Source organism: Magallana gigas, chromosome 1, assembly GCF_963853765.1.
Source record: "Magallana gigas chromosome 1, xbMagGiga1.1, whole genome shotgun sequence".
Classification (NCBI taxonomy): Eukaryota; Metazoa; Mollusca; class Bivalvia; order Ostreida; family Ostreidae; genus Magallana; species Magallana gigas.
The window spans coordinates 36772519-36796052 of NC_088853.1; positions in this window are offsets into that span (position 1 = coordinate 36772519).

Sequence of the window (23534 nt, forward strand, 5' to 3'; positions counted from 1 at the left end):
GTCTCCTTTGAAAACTGTAGCTTCAATCAGCTAGTTGTTAATTATGTGTCTTCAAGTTTTTTGATCAATTGTTCTGGAGTAGTATAAAACATTGATGAATTAAAAATCAATTTGACAGCTCTAAGTTAATCTAAATAAGTATAGAAAATTGGTTTTGAAAGTTAATAAGGATTGCACGTTTCCTTAATAAGAAAATAATTCCCAGTTAAACTATTAGTAACATTTACTTAAAAATCAATGCAATATCTCTCTCTCTCTCTCTCTCTCTCTCTCTCTCTCTCTCTCTCTCTCTCTGTATAAACTCCATAGGCTACATGTATAGAAAAAAAAACACTAGTTCTACATTTACATTTATGTTGTGTATGTTCTGACCAGGGCTGCGGAATGATAAAGAAAAGGTAATAAAAATTAGGATTGCATGTTTACTTATTAGGAAATTAATTCCCGGGTAAACTATATAATTAATAAATTTAATTCAAAGTCAATGCAAACTCTCTCTCTCTCTCTCTCTCTCTCTCTCTCTCTCTCTCTCTCTCTCTCTCTCTCTCTCACATGACTAATCAGGGTTTTTTAAAAATATCTAAATATCTATAAAACCTCCTACATGTATAGAAAACACATTTACATTGTTTAACCTTGACGACAGATTTCTGTTCACTGGCAATTAATTAAATTATCTTTGATATCTTCCACTTTGCAGTAAAAAGAGGTATGCCAATTTGATTTTGGAAATTAATGAAATTGATTATGAGATTAAAACATCAGTCTGAATTCAAAAGTCCAATAAGCCGGTCAGAAACGTATTGAACAAACATAATAAAATAACTTCTTAGGCAAATTTATATAAGCTATTGAAGCTTTATTTTGCTTTTCACGGGAAATTAATAAAGGTATAACCAAGAACTTGGTTAGAAAAAAGAAGAAAGGTGTACTCTATCGTTACATAGCTGATTATGAATTCTATATTCTGACTGATTAATTGGTTTTAGTTCGCTCCTATATGTTTAGATATATACAAAATTAAAAACCATGTGCCGCGCTTGATTTTAGTCTCTAGTGTGTTGTTTATTACCAAGAATCATATGATTCATAGGCTTAAGATATTCATAAGTAAAGTGTACATATATCTGTAGACAATTTTAAAAAATGAATAATTCACTCTATGTTGTATTTTTATGTCTGTTTTTCAAACATTAGGGAGTAGCGATGTTCCCGAGCTCCAAAGGACTACATGCCCTGAGGGCTTGCACACCTAACATAAAAAATAATTCCCGCCTTCACCTGAGGTTTACCACCCGGTGAATCTCAAATCCTTAGTTGTTAGCATGATTATTAAAGTATCAATAAATTATCAACTAAAACATGTTTTTTCTAAAATTACGATAACAGTGTGTCTTGTGATTCGGCGCTGTTGGGTGCAATTATAGCTCAAAATATAACACATGTGATTTCAATAGCTGAATTAAGAAAATGATATTGAAAAAAAAAACAATCAAAAGCCGTACAGGGGATGCCAGGGGCATGCACAGAGGTATACAGTGGCTTACAGGGGATGCCAGGGGCGTACAGGGGGTGACAGGGGCTTACAGTGGCACACAGGGGGATGTGTACAGGGGCGCACAGGGGATGACAGGGTATACAGGGGCTCTGTACAGTGGCACACAGGGGATGTACAGGGGATGACAGTGAAAACACAGGGGGTGACAGGGGAAGACAGGGGATTTTCATACGGACAAGGGTTTTAGAGCCAGTAGTGTAGGAATAACGTGAATTCTAAGGCGAACCGTACGCACATGATTTTCGCGCATGTAACAATTCGTAATGTTACCCGTTGCTAAGTGCGTTGCTAACGCTGAGGGTAATAGAACAGATTATGAACTGCGTTTAAACCAATCAGATTTCAGTATTTAAAATGAAAGTATAACAATAGAATTTATTGCCCTTTTGAATAAAGATTTTTTAATGTACACCTTCATGCAGATTTTTGAATTTAAATCGTTGAATTAATAATTGATTCCTTGGTTTTGAAAACATCATTCATTCGAAACGAAAATTTCAAAATATGTTACCACTTCTGTAACTCGATGATCAAGAGAAAAACATGTCAAATGCCAAGGAGAAGACCCAAGACAGAGGTAAGAGCATAAAACATTTCAATGGAAAGCGTACATTTATTTGATATAAATATATCGTTTATTTTTTTTTTGAGAAACTAAACAAATTGTAAAGCCGATTAAATGTATGTTTTCCTGACTGGATTGCTATCAATGATATACGAAGGTTGTCCCAAAATAGCGTAGACAAGTGGCGTTGTTCAGTTAATCGAAGACAAAGGAAGATGCAATTTGTGCCACAAAGGGTACAAGAAATTTGCATTCAAATAATGATTTAAAATCGAATATTATTTGAGATTAAATTAGTGAAATGAAAGCATGTTAGATCAGAAATTCGACATGCGGCGCAATGTCAAAACAAAAAGTTAAAATCAACATAATGAATTGAAAATTCGGCGAAAAAGTACTTTTCTATTATTCATTCAGAAAATGTTTTGGCTATAACGAAACTTGATAAATCCTAAGCGGCTTTGGAAGTAAATGAAATTAACAAAATCGATGAGAAATGCGTTTTATGAATAAGTAGTTAAACAACATTCAAAATATTTGAACAAGCATGATGACAATAAGTGGAGAAAAAACCCAACGATATAAATGGACGTCAAAATGTTTAACGACACATTTCGGTAAGACGGACGTTAGACAAAAAGTAATACAGGACAAGTTTGGAGCCGACAGATCGTTTGTACTTAAAAAATATTAAAAAACAAAACAAAACTAGAAATATATATTGAATGTACATGCTTGGTACATGTTTAAAGATATTATTTTTTCTAAGACATTTTCGGAAATAAAACGTAAATGTTATCGTAAACGATGTGGAGGGTTTAGGAACATCGTAAAACTCGGAATTTTCGACGCCGCCTGACAAAACTTGTTTTTACTAATTATTCATTTTCTCGAGAATTTAATAAAGTACAGATTTGAACTTTACAGCATTGTTTGCCAAAGGGTCATTGAAGAAAACATAGAAGTCTAATGAAATTGCAGTGAACAGATTATAAATCATGTGTCTTGTCTACATTGTTTTGGGACAACCCTCGTGTGCAATAGAGTACGTGTCAAAGTTAAAAAGCAACCATTTCTATTAGTTATCTGTAAACGGATCGGAGTTCTGTTCATGGAAATGAGTTTACTCTTGTTCGAGAAGCCTGTACATAAAGACGATTCTAGAGTCTAATGCCAAAGAAAAGGGTCTTCTTGTTCTATCTTGATTTAAATATAAATAACAATATCAATATGACAGTAAACCAAGCTTTCTTTTGTATAAACGTTTCCGTTCTTTACAAGGCAATCGTTATTGAAGCCTATTTATTTTCTTTTTCTTCAGAAAATTTTGCATAAAATTTAAGAGATGTGCAAATTGCTGGGATTTTGATTAATGATATTTTTTTTTAAATTCCAGCTGTAGAACTTATTTATGTTTTGGCAAAATGGTGCCTATATGGTAGCTCCAGTGTACGAATAATTCTTTCTCTGTTCATATTGCTAGGATTTTGATTTTTAATAATTTGTGAATTAACAATATCAGCTGTTGAGTTAAGTCATATTTTGGCTATAATTTAAAATTGACTGTACATTTTTATGTACGGTAATTTGCAGAATGTAAGTTGGTGGAACATTTTCATTACGGATTTTCTGAACAAAATGTTTTCTTGCGCCGAGTTTGTAAGCGTTTGACCTGTAAAGTTAGCTTTTGTAGCCATCTCTTTCACATAAGACGCAAGATTTTTTCTCCAATTTCCAATTTAAAAACCATATATCGCTACGGGGGTCATCTACAGAGATGGTTGATGGTTCTTTTTGATAGCTAAAAGGGGTCTTTAAATGGCAAATAGCCCAGAGGTATTTTTACTGCATATAGTTTGTAAAGATCAACTGGATCTCTTGCATTCCCAATTTGCGGGTGTCTACAGTATTATCCCCTGTTTTTGTTTTTGTCGTCTTTCGTTATATAAGAGGATTTCTGTGCAACTGATTTTTAAAATCTAATTTGATGTTCATCCTAAATTGTAAGGTTCATTCACTCCTCTTAAACTTAAAAAAACCGATTCTTGTTCAACCAGAGAGTGTACAACAGTGCTTCAGGAGTTTCGCTGCCAAGGATTTTATTCTCGTACAATATGTTAATATCTTCGTCTGTTATAGCGTCCGTTTACACGCGTCAGGGTCTGATAGGTATCGGTAAGGGGTCGTCTTAACATGACTTCTACATCTACATACCATCTAAATATACCACCAACTTATCACATACGGGCCTTTATCTGTTTTATGAGAGATGTAACTCTTCAATACTCCGCATTTGGAGGTTACATAGAAAACAGGCATGGATTAATTTGTCTGTCAAATTTCGACGAGTTCCAAATGATTGTCGAAAGCCCTGATTGGTGAGAAGTTAAGGTCGTGTGAAGATGACCTCCTGTCAATACCTCTCTAATCTGTCAGAAGGGATGGTTTTATTAAGACTGATTGACAATTCTATCCTGACTTAAACCTGTAACGTAAGACCTCCTCGTTGCTTGCATCAAGCTCAGCTTTAGTTTGTTTATATTTAGTGACCCTGTTTCTTACTACATGATTTGCCTTAATTTATCTTCCGTTCATGCATATTCCCCAAACTTACAACAAACAATCGATTTCTCCCCACATATTGTTTAATGTAAAAGGATAAAGAGCAACAGTAAGTTGTTGGCATTAAAGTCATGGTCGCCTTCTAATTACAAGATCTTAAATTAGCTGGTTCCGACAAGACTTTGACCTCGCAGTTTTAATTCTGAGTCGCCGGTTTCCGGCCATATTGTTAACAACCAGCACTTATTTCGTGTGATCAAAAATTGTGTCAACCAGTCATTAAATGTATACCAATACCTCGTACACCCAATGACGTATATTCTTTTTATTGGTAAATACGGTGGATCTAATCCATGCGGGTGTGTATTGCAATGCATTGCAATTGATAGTTGATAGAATTTCGAGCGCATACTAGTAAAAGTAGCGAACAGATAGCGTAATTGATAAGCAAATCCAAAGATTGCAGGTTTGGAACCAATTACAGACGTTGTATTTTATTATTATTTTTTTTTTTCATATCAGATAAAAAATCGATTTTACAAGTTTAAGTGCAAATTACCTATATCTTCGTTTTAAAAATGTCCCTTTTTCTGTGCTGTCTGTTAACCTTTTTATCCAAGATCAGAAATCGATTTTACAAGTTTAAGTGCAAACTATCTATGTCCTCTGTTGTACAACTTTCATCTTCTTGTGCTCTCTGTTAACTGAATGACTCTGGGGCTTATCAAACACTGATATATCATGTTATAACTACAGTATGCTGACCATTATCGAAATAAGATTTTTGTTTATAAACTGTATCTTTATTAAAGCGGGTTCGAAACCAATTACAGACGTTGTATTTTATTATTATTTTTTTTTTATCTAAAATCAAAAGTCGATTTTACAAGTTTCAATGCAAATTACTCATTTCATCGGTTGTAAAATGTTCCTCTTTCTGTGATTTCTGTTAACTAAATGACAATGGGGTTTATCAAACACTGATATATAATGTTATACATGTAACTACAATAAGATGACCATTCTCGAAATAAGAAAAACAAAATATTTTGGTTTATAAACTGTATCTTTATTAGAGTACTCAAGTTTATAAGAATTTAAGTTAAATATACGAGAGAAGTTTTTTTTAAATATTTTTAAATTGACAATTGAAACGTAACTGACATCAAAAAAGAAAACATTATACATGTACACATGTAATTCTATTTACAATAACACACAATAATACATTGCAGTTTTAAAAATACGCAATAAAACTCAATCAATATTCTTCTTTCATAAGCTTAAATTTAAATGAATGATATATATATATATATATATTAATTATTAATAATAAAAAATATTGCAATATTGTTAAGTGTATAAAATGTCTAGCTGCAGGTCTGTAGCTCGCAGTCTAGATGATGGATGGACGACTTTGGAGCTAAAACTCCTTACGAGTTAAAACGGTGAATTTACGTGTGGAAGTAAGCTTAATCAGTCATATATTACCGCAATTCTCAGTGCGTTGTAAATTGCATCTTTTTAAGAAAAAACAAAACTAGAGTCTATGTCCTTCATTAAAATTTTGCAGACATGTAACTAAATACCTTCGGCTTTAAGATCGGCAGACCCATTATTAGACTTTAAACAATCAACGACTTTTTTTTAGAACGAAAACGATTTTATTTGATGACGGAAATCACATTAACCAGAGAGAAGTGACGCCAGCTGGTTAAGGAAAAAAAATGTTCACCAAACTATTCCACTTGCGGACACGATCTCTGATTGCTTATGCGACGATCTGTGCCATAATTACAACATGTTTTAAATCGGGATAGACATCTTAAAACAGGGGGTGAAAACATGAAATATATCAAAGGATTCAAACAAGTATTGACAAGCAACGAAAAAGAAAACATAACATGAACTAAGTCTAAGCTTAAATCAAGAAGTGAACTATTTAACAATGCATAGTTAATCGTGTAAATTAAAGGATATATTGTGCTAAGGAGATAAATCACAATGATAATCCAAAACATCAACGACATCGAATTTGCTATTCTGGTTCGTCGAACAAAAGCTGTTTGGTTGTACAGATAATACAGCTTTCGAACATTAAAAATAACTACAATAATAAATGGTAAACCACAAATATACAAACCAAACCCAACCTCAGTAAACTCTGCTGTTTCCAAAGATATCATTTTCATTATATTTAGCACTTTAACTGCTCCGTATCCGATGGAAACGACAATAGAGCTTAACCAAACCGCAAAAGACATCAAAAGAATTTTTTTACAAGTCAGATTCAAACTGTGGAGAGGATTTGTTATGAAAACAAAACGAACATATGATACTAAAACCATATGGAAAAATGCCGAATGAATAAATAAAAAGGTGAATGTTTCATATATATAACGATGAGAATACTCATAAAAAAGAGATGTGTTAAATATCTGAACATATCGCGTTACGGAGGCGAGTACGTCAGACACTGCTAGGCATCCAATCAGGACGTATGTTGGAGTGTGCAGCCGTTTGGATACAGCAACAAAACACACGGTGATAGAATTTCCAATTAATCCAATGCAAAACAAAATCGATGCAGCAATAACAATATACGTATTGGCCATTGTACTGCGTGTTTTCCCGATACACAGTTTTACTAAAATGGATATCAGACTTTTCCTGCAGTACTGCTAGTATCCGTTTATAAGTCCCCTTTGCTGCCTGTAAATTAAGATTGAAAAACAGTTATCATAAACACAGAGTATATATCTAATGTAAAAAAAGACCGATAACGGAAGGAAAATAACATTTTATCTCTTTAACGTCTGATAAAAATTACACATTGAACATCTATTGTAACTTTAAACAAAATGTTAGAAAATAAATGAATATTCTACTTACTGCTAAACTATGCTAAACTATTCTCTTCGATTTGTATGACCAGGACCCATCGTCATCAAAATTGTCTTGCCACTCAACCAAATTCTAAATTTAAACAAACTGTTAGAAAATAAATGAATATTTCACTCACTAGTATACTAGGATAAGTCTACTTTCTTAAATGTGTATGACCAGGCCCCAACGACATCAAAATTGTCTTGCCACTCAACACAGTTCTCAATGAGAATCTTTAAAGAGAAGTACAACAATATAAAGTTAATTTTCACACATTAGATTGCGTACTGCTAAGAGGATATCGGTGTTGTGGGTGATGATAGTGGGGTTAGTATCTTTTTCTCTATCTCCATCCGGTTTGAAATTAACATGTACGTCACGTGACATGGTTGAAGAGAACCTAACAGTGTCTTTTTGTGTACTCTTCACAGAGAGAAACGTATGTGCATATACAATGTATATAAAGCTTACTTTATCTAACACACTGTTATCAGGCAATTTCCAGTACACCAAATATGAGGTCAACTTATACGCTACAAAGTAAATAAACGATCGTTTATACTTTGCCAAAATAATAAACAATCAAAACAAAAATAAAACTATATGCTGTCATTAGACAGTAATCCCCGCACCATTTGTTTGCCTCTAAATAACACTGTTTTGTACCAGTTTAATTAAAAATGAAGGCCACATGCAAACTCCGGTAATACATTTAAAAATTATAATTTTCATAACTGAAGGATGAGATCCCTTCCCATATGATAATACACATGAGCAGCATTTTATTTGCAATTTAAGGTTGAACTGTTTGCATTGAATTTTCAGTTAATCAATAATCTTAACAATTCATGTCCTAGAAGGTATAATGGTCTATATAATAAAACAAACAAAATTAAAATGAAAATATACCCCCTCCCCGGGGCGGTTGCCGTCTTTAGATTTGCTTCTGTGTGCCTACATGTACATCATCGTGTGCACATATTTAGAGAAGGGTGGGAGTGAGGGGCTCAACCCCCCCCCCCCTCCCCCCTTGAAAATTAATTTATATCAATAGTAAAATTACCAAAAATACACATTGGACCCCAATGCTCTTACAGACATGTACATGTAAACGCTCAAACCCATCGCGCTTCAATGTTAGGTAACATTATTTTTGGGGTAGATATTATATGTATACATTATTGTTTATTTCAATAGGAAGTATACATCACAACATGCAGGTGTCTTTCACCACCATAAAGCTGTTATTTACCTAATAAAATAGTGCAAGTGGTTTTGAAGAATAGGTCACAAAAATACATGCACGTTATAACTGATCTTTGTCTGAAGTTACGTACACAACGCAAGTCTGCATGTCTCATTAGCAGGTACTAGTCTTACCCAGCTTTTCGATTAGATGGGTTTCACGTGGTGTATACTTACATGTATGCGTTTTCCATATGCAGAAAAGTATTAGTTAACATGAATACACATTTCTTTTGTGATGATCAGCTAAAGGAATTCATTATTGTGCTTTAATTGAATTATCATTATGATGTTGACAAATATAGGTAAGCATAATACATGTAGTAGGACAATATAATGAGACGCCAGCATACATATGTATTAGTTTCACTTTCTGAATAAGTGTTCTTCCTTTGATAGCATACTGTATCATCTTTTAATCTTAAAATAAGCTTATCATCGTTACCTATTCTATCGCATTTTTAAAGTTTATGTCATTTTAATTGCAAAAGTTAATTTTTCATTTGTCAGACTTATACTATTGAGTTGACCCTGTATAAACAATTTCGTATTACATTTGTGTATTACATGTAAGTAATTGTAAAGAGTTATCATTTAATATGAGTTTTAATAGGAAGGAACAAAGGAGTATTTCTTTCTTAATGAAGTATAATGCATCAAATGCAATGTAAGCTATGAGCTTATGGGACTGTTCTGACCACATGAAAGAGGAAAATACAAAATATCTTCTTATGTCATTATGATGCATCAAATGGTGTACATTAATGACCCCCATGTGTTGTTTTTAATTAAGAAGACTGAATCTTTAGAACCAGGTTGGAGGAGGGGGGGGGGGGTGAATGTTGAGTATAATCATTTATAATTTGAATATATTTAGCTCACCTGAGCTGAAAGCTCAAATGAGCTATTCTGATCACATTTTGTCTGTCGTCCGTCTGTCCGTCCGTCTGTCCGTAAACTTTTCACATTTTTAACATCTTATCAAGAACTACTGGGCCAATTTCAACCAAACTTGGCACAAATCATTCTTAGGCAACGGGGATTCAAAGTTGTGAAAATTAAGGGCCACACCCGTTTTTAAGGGGAGATGATTAGAAATTAATGAAAAATTTCGAGAAATTTTCAAAAATCTTCTTCTCAAGAACCATAAAGCCAGGAAATCTGAAACTTTTGTGGAAGCATCCTCAGGTAGTGTAGATTCAAAGTTGTGAAATTCATGGGGTAGGGTGGGGCCACAGTGGGGGCTCGAAGTTTTACATAGGAATATATAGAGTAAATCTTTAAAATCTTCTTCTCAGAAACTAATCAGCCAGGAAAGCTGAAACTTGTGTGGAAGCATTCTCAAGAAGTGTAGATTCAAAGTTGTGAAAATCATGAACCCCGGGAGTAGGGTGAGGCCACAATGGGGGGGGGGGGGTCGAAGTTGCACATAGGAATACATGTATATAGAGTAAATCTTTAAAAATCTTCTTCTCAGAAACTAATCAGCCAGGAAAACTGAAACTTGTGTGGAAGTATCCTCAGTTAGTGTAGATTCAAAGTTGTGAAATTCATGACCCCTGGGGGTAGGGTGGGGCACAATGGAGGATCGAAGTTTTACATAGGAATATATAGAAAAAATCTTTAAAAATCTTCTTCTCAGAAACTAATCAGCCAGGAAAGCTGAAAGTTGTGTGGAAGCATCCTCAGGTAATGTAGATTCAAAGTTGTAAAAATCATAAACCCCGGGGGTAGGGTGGGGCCACAGTGGGGGCTCGAAGTTTTACATAGGAATATATAGAGTAAATCTTTAAAATCTTCTTCTCAGAAACTAATCAGCCAGGAAAGCTGAAACTTGTGTGGAAGCATTCTCAAGAAGTGTAGATTCAAAGTTGTGAAAATCATGAACCCCGGGAGTAGGGTGAGGCCACAATGGGGGGGGGGGGGGTCGAAGTTGCACATAGGAATACATGTATATAGAGTAAATCTTTAAAAATCTTCTTCTCAGAAATTAATCAGCCAGGAAAGCTGAAACTTGTGTGGAAGCATTCTCAGGTAGTGTAGATTCCAAGTTGTGAAATTCATGAACCCCAGTGGTAGGGTGGGGCCACAATGGGGGGTCGAAGTTTTACATAGGACTATATAGAGAACATCTTTAAAAATCTTCTTCTCAGAAACTAATCAGCCAGGAAAACTGAAACTTGTGTGGAAGTATCCTCAGTTAGTGTAGATTCAAAGTTGTGAAATTCATGACCCCTGGGGGTAGGGTGGGGCACAATGGAGGGTCGAAGTTTTACATAGGAATATATAGAAAAAATCTTTAAAAATCTTCTTCTCAGAAACTAATCAGCCAGGAAAGCTGAAAGTTGTGTGGAAGCATCCTCAGGTAATGTAGATTCAAAGTTGTAAAAATCATAAACCCCGGGGGTAGGGTGGGGCACAATGGAGGGTCGAAGTTTTACATAGGAATATATAGAGTAAATCTTTAAAAATCTTCTTCTCAGAAACTAATCAGCCAGGAGAGCTGAAACTTGTGTGAAAGTATCCTCAGGCAGTGTAGATTCAAAGTTGTGAAAATCATGATCCCTGGGGGTAGGGTGGGGCCACAATGGGGGGGGGGGGGTTGTTAAAGTTTTACATAGGAATATATAGAGTAAATCTTTTAAGATCTTCTTAGAAACTAATCAGCCAGATGATTCTAGATAATTGTTAAGACTTTGGCTCCAGGACATTTCTTTGGCCTCACAAGAAGGTTAAGAGTTTGATGTAGCTTTATATCCCATATATAAACAATTATTAAGAATCTTTTTGAGAACTGCAATACTCATAATGTGATATGACTATAACATCAGACTGTTAGAAAAGGGACTAATGATTATAAACATAAGAATATCCAGGGGGGAAAATGGATTTTATTTATACAGGATCTACATGTATTATTGTACATTGTCCAGATAGTTTGTACTAAGACTCCATTAAGCTGATTTTATCATACCTATTGTTCCTCAGGTGAGCGATGTGGCCCATGGGCCTCTTGTTTGTTATTAATTTTAACTTGTCAATGAATACTAGTTATTGATCCCAAGGTAGAAATATGACATCTGATCATATCTCAATAGATCATTTGTCAAATATGCAAGGTGTAATGTAATTCTTTTTAAGAATAACATTTTTTACCAGTTTATAAAAGTTTTTAGACCCCAAATTATATTTTGATTTTAATATATCATTCGACAATTAAGGAGGGATGGAGGAGAACAGTTTATATTTTAGTTTGTTTGCAGGTGGGGGTTCCAAGATCCATATTTGACAATTTTTTAATGTAATTTAAAATAAGACTAAGCCATACTACCCTAAATAAACAATTTCTTATTGAATTTATGTATTAGATGTAAGTAAGACAATGTAGACACTAATCATTTCTTTATGAGTTATAATATTAGGAAGGAAGGAGTATTTCTTTCTTAATGTATTACAATGCATCAAATACAATGTAGGCTATGAGCTTATGGGACTGTTCTGACCACATGAAAGAGGAAAATACAAAATATCTTCTAATGTCATTATGATGCATCAAACGGTGTAAAGAACATGACCCCCAGGTGTTGTCTTTAACCTCCCCCCTTTTATGAAATAGGAAATGATGATACACTGTATATTTTGTAAACTGCTGAGATCCTCATTCCTAAACCATATAATTTATTCTTGCTCTTTGTGTCATTGCACATCAAATTGTATATAGCTTATTCCCCCTTGGAGACACCCTGACATTTACGTGTATAAAGTTTACTTCAACGGACTAGCCAATCAGAGAGTGATTAACAATAACTAATCTAAAAATGTAAAAAAAAAACAACCTGAATCGAATCGAAATCCGGGAAGAATGTGCCAAATCGAACCGACAGTTTTTTGAATCGCAAATAACCTATCTTTCCGTTAATCGTCTCTACTAAGTTTATATTTAATTATCACTTAATGTGTCTATTAAGTCTGTAAAAATATCATATTAATGAAGACGTTTTCAATGTTCAACAACAACGCTAACTATATTAGGCATACTGTGATTAACTTAATCAGGCATAAATTAAATTAACCCCCCCCCCCCAAAAAAAAAAAAAAAAAAAAAAAAAAAAACTTTAAACCAATAGCAGCGTGTTCCAATTGAAATACCAAAACCAATTCAGTAAATATTAACACTGTTTTGGCGTATTAATTTAATGTTTTATATGTACGAATCGGCAATTAAAATATTGATTTCAGATAGCATACAAGAGTTATTCTTCAAGAGTCGTGCTTGTTTTTTAATCAAATACACTATTTCTTTTTTTCAGATTATTTATCATAAATTTGAAGATAATGTATTTTAAAACCCCGAGACATGCATTCATCGTATTATTGTTCTATTTTATTTCAAGTTTGGATGAATTCCATATAATCGTGTTTACATATGTACATGTACAAGGGGTGTCTAAAACGTTTGTGAACACATGCATTATCATTCTTTAGAAATTATCATTTTTTAGAAAGTATTATGATATTTTAATATGTACCTTTAAATGTGTATGAATAAAAATAAGGGAATGTTTCTTTTTACAATAGAGTTATCATTATTTATACGTTGTTTATATATGCTGCATACCTTTAGTTATATCGACGTTTTTATAACCTCTAGACCTTTGGTTTCTATGATAGTAATATCCCTCAATCACCCTTGGGCCAGAGGGTACAATCGCACAACCATCGAATAAATTCTCCTAAAGTTTTCAAGATATGACTGTTCCTTTGAAGATCAGTAGTACATACATCAGAGTATTGCATATTGCTAGGATTTTGATTTTTGATAATTTATTTTTAAAAAATACCCGCTGTTGAACGTAGGCATTTTTGGCTAAATATTGCATATAGGGTACCGCATTGTACGGAAAACTCTTAATACAGTCTTCAAGATAGCAAGTAAATGTTTTGCAGATCAATTTCACATATATTAGAGGTGTGTGTATTGCTAGGACAGTTATTTTTAATTTTTTATAAAAAAAAATACCAGCTGTAGAATTTAGTTATTTTTGGCTATAATTTAAAAACAACTTAGCGTTGCTTTTATGTCCGCTTTTTTGCATAAAGTCAGTTGGTGGAACATTTTTATTACAAATTATCTGAAGGTGCTGTAGTTTGTAAGCGTTTGGCTTGTAAAGTTAGCTTTTGTAGCTATTTCTTTCATAAACGAAGCAATATTTTTTCACTCCTTCTGTACATTTGAAAAACCATATATCGGGGGTTATCTAAAGAAACGGTTCTCTTGATAGCTAGAGGGGGCATGATTGTATGTCTGTCAACTTTTGAAGTGTTCCAAATGATTGTTTTAAGCCCTGATTGGTCAGAAGTTAAGGTCGTGTGAATATGATCTATCAATATCTGTGGTTTTGTTTAGACTGATTGATAATCCTATTTTAACTTGAAGCTGTAACGGAAGACGTCCTCGTTGCTTGCAACGAGTTCAATTCTAGTATTTTAAAAAAAAATAAGACACTCTGTTTCTTCCTACATGATTGGCTTTATTTAGCTTCCTTTCATGTATATTCCCAAACTTTTCAACAATTAATCGATTAATCATTACCATATAATGTTCAAAATAAAAGGAGAATGTGCAATAGTACGTTGTTTACATGAAAGTAATGGTCGCCGTCTAAAATCTGAAATAAGCTGCTTGCGACACGACTTTGATCATGCGTCTTTATGTCTTAGTCAAAGGTATCTGGCCATATTGTAAACAAGCAGCACTTATATCTCGCGACCAAAAGTTATGTCATGTCAACCAGTGATGAAACGTATACCAATACACCGTGCACCCTTATCATGTATATTTTTTTATTGGTAAAGACGTTGGATCTTAACCATGCGGGTGTGTAGTCTATTGTATCACTAGACAGTATATATAATTTTGAGCGCAAACCTGTTAAAAATATCGAGCGGATAGCGTAATGGATAAGCAAATCTAAAGATCACGTGTTCGAAACCGTTACATACGTATTTTATTATTATTTTTTTTTATCCAAGACCAAAAGTCGGTTTTACAAGTTTTAATGCAAATTACCTATTTCCTCGGTTGTAAAATGTTCCTCTTTCTGTGCTTTCTGTAAACTATATGATAATGGGGTTTATCAAACACTGATATATAATGTTATACACGTAACTACAATAACCTGACCATTCTCGAAATAAGAAAAAAAAATCGTTTATAAATTGTATCTTTATTAGAGTACTCAAGTTTATAAGCATTTGAGTTAAATATGCGAAAGAAGACTTTTTTAATTTTTTTAAATTGACAATTGAAACGTAACTGACATCAAAAAAAGAAAACATTATACATGTACACATGTAATTTTATTTACAATAACACACAATAATACATTGCAGTTTTAAAAATACGCAATTAAACTCCATCATTATTCTTCTTTCACAAGCTTAAATTCAAATAAATGTTATATTTATTAATAATAATAAAAAAAATATATCGTACAATATTGTTAAGTCTATAAAATGTCTAGCTGCAGGTCTGTAGCTCGCAGTCTAGATAATGGATGGACGACATTGGAGCTAAAACTCCATACTAGTTAAAACGTTGCAATTTACGTGTGGAAATAAGCGTATTCAGTCAAAAAATAGCGTAATTTTAAGTGTGTTGTAGATTGCAACTATTTAACAAGAAACAAAACAGGAGTCTTCTTCCTTCATTAGAATTTTTTGCAGACATGGAGCTACATACCCTCGGCTTTAAAATCGGTAGAACCAATACTAAACTTTAAACTATCACTGACTTCTTTATAACGAAAAAGATTTTATTTCATGACGAAAGTCACAATTACCAGAGAGAAGTGACGTCAGATGGTTAAGGAAAAAAATAGTTCACCAACCTATTCCACTTGCGGACACGATCTAGGATCGCTTATTCGACGATCTGTGCCATAAATACAACATTTTTTTAATCGGGTTAGAAATCTTAAAACAGGAGGTGAAAACATAAAATATATCAAAGGATTCAAACAAGTATTGACAAGCAACGAAAAAGAAAACATATCATGAACTAGGTCTACGCTTAACTCAAGAAGTGAACTATTTAACAATGCATAGTTAATCGTGTAAATTAAAGGATATATTGTGCTAAGGAGATAAATCACAATGATAATCCAAAACATCAACGACATTGAATTTGCTATTTTGTTTCGTCGAACCAAAGCTGTTTGGTTGTACAGATAATACAGCTTTCGAACATTGAAAACTACTACAATAATAAACGGTAATCCACTAATATACAAGCCAAACCCAACCTCAGCAAACACTGCTGTTTCGAAAGAAATTATGTTTATTAAATCTAGCACTTTAAATGTTCCGTATCCGATGGAAACGACAACAGAGCTTATCCAAATGGCAAAAGACATCCACAAAATTCGTTTACAAGTCAGTTTCAAACTGTGGAGAGGATTTACTAAGAAAACAAAACGAACATATGATACTAAAACCATATGGAAAAATGCCGAATGAATAAATAAAAAGGTGAATATCTCATATATATATAGATGAGAAGACTCATAAAAAAGAGATTTATAAAATATCTGAACATATCGCGTCACGGAGGCGAGTACGTCAGACACTGCTAGGCATCCAATCAGGACGTATGTTGGAGCATGCAGCCGTTTGGATACAGCAACAAAACACACGGTGATAGAATTTCCAATTAATCCAATGCAGAACAAAATCGATGCAGCAATAACAATATACGTATTTGCCATTGTACTGCGTGTTTTCCCGAGGCACACTTTTACTAAATTGAGTATCAATATTTTCCAGCAATTCTGCTAATGTTGGTAAATAAGTTGCCCATATCGTCTGTAAATTAAAATTGTAAAATACAATTGTATTCATCAACACATACCTGTAATACATTTTAATATAAACTAGAAGTACTGTGAACAAGCTCACAATTGATACCCCCCGCTAAGAAAAAAAAATCATAATGCGTGTATTTTTGCTATTAAAGAAAATATTGGATTAATCTATTTCACTGTCCATTTTCTATAAATAACAACTGCTTTATTTTTGAAAACTGTTAATTTTTAGCTTCTAATATTTCCATTAATACAAGACATGACACAGACAGAATTTAGCTTTTTTGAAACAATGACCTTGAACTTTCTCAATTGACCTGGGTCAAGGTCATGACACACCCTTTAATCATAAGCAATCTTTGTGTGAAGTAAGAACTTCCAATGTTTCCCCATAAGAAAGATATGGAACGGACACAGATTTTGCACTTTTTCTGCCAGTGACCTTGACCTTGCCCAAATGACCTTGGGTCAAGGTCATGACACACCCTTAGGTCATAAGCAATCTGTGTGTGAAGTAAGAACTTCCAATGTTTCTCCATAAGAAAGATATGGAACGGACACGGATTTTGCACTTTTTCTGCTAGTGACCTTGACCTTGCCCAAATGACCTTTGGTCAAGGTCATGACACACCCTTAGGTCATAAGCAATCTTTGTGGGAAGTAAGAACTTCCAATGTTTCTCCATAAGAAAGATATGGACCGGACATGATTGCACAGACAGACGGACAGACAGACAGACAGACGGACGGACGGACAAGGTGATTCCTATATACCCCCCCAAACTTTGTTTGCGGGGGGTATAATAAGATTAACAAGCATTCTGAGAGTATTGCATAAGCAATACACGTCCCCTACCAGTTTGTAGAAGTTTGTGAAAACAATGCACTGTTATGCAGAATATCGTTTCTTATCGTCTCAACAGACCAACCCGATAACGAACCCGATTGTAATAATACATAAAACCCTGCCGATTAGATTAACAACACAATGCTTGACACTATTTTACAGAACTTATTTGTTTGTTAAACAGAGTAAAAGGAATGGTCCAAGAAATGCACGATATTATTACTGACAACATACTTTCCTTGTGTATTTGATACACACCGAGCCCGATAACGAACCCACACATTAAAGAATTGGAATATAAAATATTAATTTTCTCAAAAATATGTCAACCTGACGCTACAAAAGTGTAAACTTAATCTGTAGTTTGACATTTTAAAGCTGTTCAGCAAATTTCATATTATTCCCCAAACGCATAAAGAAAAAATGTGTGGAAAACTGAAGTGGGACAGACAGACGGACGGAAAGACAGACATACGGACAGACGGACGGACGGACGGACAAACAGACAGACGGACTGACGGACGCAGAGAAAAGTTATAGTCCCCTCCGGTGAAAACCGATAGGGGATTAATAACGGAAAGAAAATAACATTTCATATATTTGAAGATTAAGAAAAAAAATTACACCTTCAGCATCTGTTTTAAATTTAGATGTTATGAACAAATGAATATCCCTACTCACGTTTACATTGTGCTAAAAAATAATTTCTTTAATTCGCATAACCAGGACCCAACGTCATTAAAATTGTCTTGCCACTCAACCCAATTTTTACGAAGAATCGTTAAAGAGAAGTGCATTAATATGAGGTTAATACTCGGACGTAAGGCTAAGCACTGCTAACTGAGGTGGGGTGGTAACAATAGGGTAAGTATCCATCTAAAGGAAACATCTTTATCTTCGTCCGGTTTGAAGTTAACATGTATGTCACGTGACATGGTTGAAGAGAACATAACATTATACCTTTTTGTGTGATAATTACAGAGAAAAACTTGTGTGCGTATACATGTATATAATGCTTACATTGTGTAACATCCTATCACCAAAATATCTAAATACTACATACAAGGTCAACCTATATGTTACAAAGTATAAAAAGGATTTTATTCTATGCAAAAAAAAAAAAAAAAAAAAAATTAAAAAAAAAAAAAAAAATGATTTCTTTATTTCTATATATAAAATATGTAACAACGCAGTTTAAATAGTGAATAACGTTGCAGCGGTTTTTTTTAAGTAAATGCGGATTGTTATACATGTAAACCTTTAATATTGCATCAGCCATTCAATATTTTTACCTATAATGAACATTTTCATCTGTTAGTCAGCCTGTTAGTCAGTAAAATTATAAATAATTTCTATTGTTTTTTTTATCTCTGTTATTATGTTACATAATCGTATGGTACGCAGTTCATGTAAATTTGATTAAGATATTTCAAGACAACATGTCTCAAAAAAACAAAAATAGTTTTACGGGTTAAGGATGATCATCATAAGAAACAAGATATTCAAAGTGAAAAATAATAACTAACAAATGTGTGTACTTACTTAACTCCGCTTTGATCGAATGTACTGTTATGGTATTATGATACATGGTCAGACGGGCTATAAACTCCATCCATTGCATTCAATTAATCAAAATACTGAAAGTACTTGAAGAAAGTTAGAAAGTTTGTTAGAAAAGTTTTGCAGTTGATTCCACATGTATTACTTAGGTACAGTCAGTAGAGAGAACTTTAAATAACTTTTGCAGCATGGCTCCAGATTAGTTCATGATTGGTTGTTCGGTATCAACGTAAAAGTGAATATGATATGAAGGAAACACATCTGGGTCAGAAAAAGTTCATTTCTTTTGACATAGCGACTTTGACTAGGGATATTATAACACCGCTACTTGATTGTATTTTGGTTCACACTTAAGTTATCGAAGCATTCAGATGCTATAATTGCAAGATCGGTATGGTCAACTTCCCAAAAGACTTTTCCTTACAGAAAATGATTTATAATGATAACCAACAGTATTGCAAACACGAACCTCAAAAAAAATAAGAGGTACAATCAGGCGCTATAGAGTTGTGAGCATCCTCTGCTGACCGGTCATCCCCGCCGCGTGCTCTTTGTCGTAATCGGGAAAAACGGAAAAGTCCGTAGACAATTAAGTGATTAATTATAGTCTGACAATAAGTATGAAAAACGTCAGTTAGCATACGAGTGTTTCATAATTCAGTCTCTTTATAGGCTAGTGAGAAGGAGTTGATATGTTAACTAACTGAAATCAACCTACTTTTTGTGTTCGATACATCAGAAATACCAGGTACAGTGTAAAACGATATTAAATCGGTCCTAAATTGGTCCCTAGGTCCAAAGTTATCAATCTCATCAATAGTAGACATGGCTATAAATACCTAAGAGAACACGTCTACCTATAGAATATCAGCAGTCAGCATCTACATACTATATTTGCATTTATTACCTAATCAGAGGGATTTTGTTGCGTTATTAAAATGGGTTTTTCTAACAAACTTTCTAACTTTCTTCAAGCACTTGTTGAAGTTTTATGTTATTGATGAAAAATGAACGTGTTCTTAATTTAACTAAGATGCTCACGCATTTCGTTGTGTTTTTTTTTTGGGGGGGGGGGGGGGCGGAAAACTTTTCTTAATTACTAAACAAAGAAAATCCAAATCAATGTTTAACTTAATATAAATTGTGCCTGTTTGGGAGGGTAACAGTTGAAATTGACACCCCGAGAAAACCATTGTCAACCGACGCGAAGTGGAGGTTGACAATGGTTTTAGAGGGGTGTCAATTTCAACTGTTATCCCCCCAAACAGGTACTACTTATTTTGTTATACTGAATGTCTCAATTTTAAAGAAAACATTACTTCTTTTAGATAGGAATAACGTGAATTCTAAGGCGAACCGTACGCGCATGATTTTCGCGCATGTAGCAATTCGTAATGTTACCCGTTGCTAAGTGCGTTGCTAACGCTGAGGGTAATAGAACAGATTGTGAACTGCGTTTAAACCAATCAATTTTCAGTATTTAAAATGAAAGTATAACAATATAATTTATTGCCCTTTTAAATTAAAATTTTTTAATGTACACCTTCATGCAGATTTTAAAATTTAAATCGTTGAATTAAAAATTGATTCCTTGGTTTTGAAAACATCATTCATTCGAAACGAAAATTTCAAAATATGTTACCACTTCTGTAACTCGATGATCAAGAGAAAAACATGTCAAATGCCAAGAAGAAGACCCAAGACAGAGGTTAGAGCATTTAACATTTCAATGGAATGCGTACATTTATTTGATATAAATATATCGTTTATTTTTTTGAGAAACTAAACAAATTGTAAAGCCGATTAAATGTATGTTTTCCTGACTGGATTGCTATCAATGATATACGAAGGTTGTCCCAAAATAGCGTAGACAAGTGGCGTTATTCAGTTATTCGAAGACAAAGGAAGATGCAATTTGTGTCACAAAGGGTACAAGAAATTTGCATTCAAAAAATGTTTTAAAATCGAATATTATTTGAGATTAAATTAGTGAAATGAAAGCAAGTTAGATCAGAAATTCGACATGCCGCGCAATGTCAAAAACAAAAACTTTAGTTAAAATCAACATTATGAATTGAAAATTGGGCAAAAAAGTACTTTTCGAATGAAAAAAAAACCATACACTGATATTTGATAATAGTTCTATTATTCCGTCAGAAAATGTTTTGGCTATAACAAAACTTAATAAATCCTAAGCGGCTTTGGAAATAAATGAAATTAACAAAAATCGATGAGAAATGCGTTTCATGAATAAGTAGTTAAACAACATTCAAAATATTTGAACAAGTATGATGACAATAAGTGGAGAAAAAAAAACAACGATATAAATGGACGTCAAAATGTTTAACGACACATTTCGGTAAGACGGACGTTAGACAACAAGTAATACAGGACAAGTTTGGAGCCGACAGATCGTTTGTACTTAAAAAATATTTAAAAAAAAAAAATCAAAACTAGAAATATATATTGAATGTACATGCTTGGTACATGTTGAAAGATATTATTTTTTCTAAGACATTTTCGGAAATAAAACGTAAATGTTATCGTAAACGATGTGGAGGGCTTAGGAACAACGTAAAACTCGGAAATGTCGAAGCCGCCTGACAAAACTTGTTTTTACTAATAATTCATTTTCTCGAGAAATAAATAAAGTACAGATTTGAACTTTTCATCATTGTTTGCCAAAGGGTCATTGAAGAAAACATAGAAGTCTAATGAAATTGCAGTGAACAGATTATAAATTATGTGTCTTGTCTACATTGTTTTGGGACAACCCTCGTATGCAATGTAGTACGTGTCAAAGTAAAACAGCAGCCATTTCTGTTAGTTATCTGTAAGCGGGTCGGAGTTCTGTTCATGGAAATGAGTTTACTCTTGTTCGAGAAGCCTGTACATAAAGACGATTCTAGTGTCTAATGCCTAAGAAAAGGGTCTTCTTGTTCTATCGTGATTTATAGATAAATACGAATATCAATATGACAGTAAACCGAGCTTTCCTTTGTGTAAACGTTTCCATTCTTTACAAGGCAATCGTTATTGAAGCCTATTTATTTTATTTTTCTTCACAAAATTTTGCATAAAATGTAAGAGATGTGCAAATTGCTGGGATTTTGATTGATAATAATTTATTTTTTTAATTCCAGCTGTAGAACTGGTGCCTATTTGGTAGCTCCAGTGCACGAATAACTCTTTCTCCGTTCATATTGCTAGGATTTTGATTTTTAATAATTTATGAATTAACAATATCAGCTGTTGAGTTTAGTCATATTTTTAGAATTTATAATTTAAAACCGATTTTTATGTACGCTAATTTGCAGAATGTAAGTTGGTGGAACATTTCATTACGGATTTTCTGAACAAGATGTTTTCTTGCGCCGAGTTTGTAAGCGTTTGACCTGTAAAGTTAGCTTTTGTAGCCATCTCTTTCACATAAGAAGTAAGATTTGTTCTCCAATTTCCAATTTAAAAACCATATATCGCTACGGGGGTCATCTAAAGAGATGGTTGATGGTTCCTTTTGATAGCTAAAAGGGGTCTTTAAATGGCAAATAGCCTAGAGGTATTTGTACTGCATATAGTTTGTAAAGATCGATCGGATCTCTTGCATTCCCAATTTAAAACATTTGGGGTTTTATTTTGCGGGTGTCCACAGTATTATCCCCTGTTTTTGTTTTTGTCGTCTTTCGTTATATTAGAGGATTTCTGTGCAACTGATTTTTTTAAAATCTAATTTGATGTTCATCCTAAATTGTAAGGTTCATTCACTCCTCTTAAACTTAAAAAAAACGATTCTTGTTCAATCAGAGAGTGTACTACAGTGCTTCAGGAGTTTCGCTGCCAAGGATTTTATTCTCGTACAATATGTTAATATCTTCATCTGTTATAGCGTCCGTTTACACTTGTCAGGGTATGATAGGTATCGATAAGAGGTCATCTTAACATGACTTCTACATCTACATACCATCTAAATATACCACCAACTTATCACATACAGGCCTTTATCTGTTTTGTGAGAGATGTAACTCTTCAATACTCCGCATTCGGAGGTTACATAGAAAACAGGCATGGATTTATTTGTCTGTCAAATTTCGACGAGTTCCAAATGATTGTCGAAAGCCCTGATTGGTCAGAAGTTAAGGTCGTGTAAAGATGACCTCCTATGAATATCTCTCTAATCTGTCAGAAGGGGGTGGTTTTATTAAGACTGATTGACAATCCTATCCTGGCTTAAAGCTGTAACGGAAGAACTCCTCAGCACTAGTTTGTTTACATTTAGTGACCACAGTTCTTAATACATGATATTGCCTTAATTTATCTTCCGTTCATGCATATTCCCCAAACTTACAACAATCAATCGATTTCCCGCCACATATTTTTTAATGTAAAAGGATAAAGTGCAATAGTAAGTTGTAAGCATAAAAGTCATGGTCGCCTTCTAACATCTTGAATT